Source organism: Pomacea canaliculata, linkage group LG3, assembly GCF_003073045.1.
Source record: "Pomacea canaliculata isolate SZHN2017 linkage group LG3, ASM307304v1, whole genome shotgun sequence".
Lineage (NCBI taxonomy): Eukaryota > Metazoa > Mollusca > Gastropoda > Architaenioglossa > Ampullariidae > Pomacea > Pomacea canaliculata.
Window position 1 is genome coordinate 23,827,747 of NC_037592.1, and position 2,526 is coordinate 23,830,272.

Genomic DNA, 2,526 nt, shown 5'->3' on the forward strand with positions numbered 1-2,526 from the left:
CCACACGTCCTTGATGCCATGCACGTGGGCCCAGGAGAGAGATGGGGAAGGTGTAGGAGACAGATGGGAAGCTGCAGGAGAGAGATGGGGAAGGTGTAGGAGAGAGAGAGAGACCATGCTTGCTCATCTGTGGGCGCGCGTGTTGTCGTGCGCACTTGGTGACCGCGCTTACTGTTCACTGGCACGTGATGCTGTTCACTGGACCATTGAAAATTCCAGTTCTGATTTCTGTAACTACGACCTGTGTATACAGAGGAAGCCTCGCGAGATGTCACGCAACCATTTGTATACGATGAACGGTTGTGAAACTGGCACAAACGATTTATTGCAATAAGATACTCGCCCTGGGGGTCTGGCCGAGAGCGAGAGATAGCTGGCGCAAACACACTGAGCGGAAGGATGAAGGATAAACAAAGAAGCTCACAAATAAACAGACAGACATACAGATCAACAGATAAGCTGGCTGAAAGGTAAACTGGTGACGTCATCAAACGATACCGAGGAAGACATAAGCTGCTTGTACACCTGTACCTTTGCACACAAAAAAAATAGCCAAAGTTCTGACCATAGCATGCACAGTTTGATTGCTATTCGTGTGCAGCCCGTAACTATCGGCTCCGGAAGACAAGATGGCAGAAAGGCCGAGAGAAAAAGGAATGGAAAGTATCGAGATTAAAAGGAATGGAGTGATTGTAATGACTTATCTGGGTTTTGTCTTAGATGTGACATAATGAATAATAAAACCAGTCAACCGACTGCCTAGACCCATGGCTGGTCTCATCAGCTCCAATGGCCTCCACTGACCCTCCGCCTTGATCTGACAAGTTCCGATACTCTGACCTGTGCAAAACAAGTCTTTTTTTTTAAATCGTGAGGTTTGTGTAATTATGTTTTTGACGATCAGTCGAGTGATTAATGGACTGTCATCCACTCGACGAGAGGCAAGTTCTAGTCACATCTTCATGGCTAAACATTTCCGGGACGTAGTCAACGACCTCGATATTAACGGCTAACATGATTGTAACATTTGTTTCTTTGTTATCGGGTTAAGTTCATTTTAAAATAATAAATACCCAAATATTACTTTATAATTATAACTAATTTGAAAGATCGAAATTTCATGGACAGCAATCAGTCATTGCAGTCTACGTTGTTTTATTATTGATTATCTGTTACAGTGGGGGCGTTTAACTCTTATTATTGGTAATTAGATATAATTTTATTTAAATATGCTGACGCTATTTTTAGAAATACTATTTATTCGTCACTTCCTGTTTTCACGACAAATCCAGTGGTGTACATGATAAAAGTCTGCAAGATGACTCTCTCGTACTTCTGGCCGCTGCAGCTTTTAAAAGAAAACATTATTTTTAAGTTCTAAAATAGCCGTATAACGAATTGCCCAAAGACTGATCAGGAACTAGCTTGTCTCAAACATCTGCACCCACTGCAGTAATGAAATGATTTATGAAGGATATTTTTAGAAAGAAATTTGTTTTAAACAGTAGACAGACCAATTCACTGTTGTCACCTTTGATTCGGTCATTTTTGACTAAAAATGTAAACTAACCATAAGAGCCCTCATCCTTATCAAACAAATGGTGTTCCTCTTTCCGAACCCTGCATGAAAAGAATGGAATACCACGTGTCAATATTTAACCACCGGTATTGGTTTGGGGCGATGAAATCCACCGGCTTGCTCGGTATTGTTAAACGGCAAACGGTTAATGAAAATGTGGTAAACAAGACTGCAGTCATATATAACAGGTAACAGGCAGCTGGTGAGTGGGTGATCAACGATCTGTGTCCACGTGCTGCGGGTCTGTGTGGACTAACTACCTTGACTTCACTTGCAGTCCACCTTGGTGGCCAAAGCACAAGAAATCTCATTTTTTAATTGTCATTTGTGTTCTCTATTCACTTTTAATGAGATTTTCCGTTACATACGGTTCATCTCCCTCCACATCACTGTCATATAACAAAATCGTTCTTGAGAATCTACAGGAAGGAGGTCGGAGGTCGTTTCTCAACATGGGATTGAAGCAAACCATTGAACAGTCTTCGGACAACTATTCCGCAGGGAATCATCAAAGTGATTGTGCTGCAGGCTTTCAGTGCTACTTAGATATTTCTTGTTAAACAGAAAAGAATAATTTTATTACTTCTTTGGTCGCTGCTTCATCGATTAAATTTTTTTAAAGTTTTTCTTTGTAAAGTCTTTTAGTAACAAAACATTCAAGCTTTCAGAAGACGATTTCATGAAAAAGAAAGAGAGCAATAAATAATCAAAATAGAGAGAGAGAGACTAAGAAATACGTGCAAAATAAAAGAAACAAATGAATGAATGAAAAAAAGATAAATCAAAATGTGGGGAGAGAAAAAAGGAACAAATAAAAAAAAAAATTTAATGAAAGAAAACTAGAAATAAAACTAAATGCGAGAGAAAGGCAGGAGATCGAGATTGCTACAAACATGGACACAGAACGAGAAAGACAGATGGGAGAGAGAGATGCAAGAGAAGAAAAA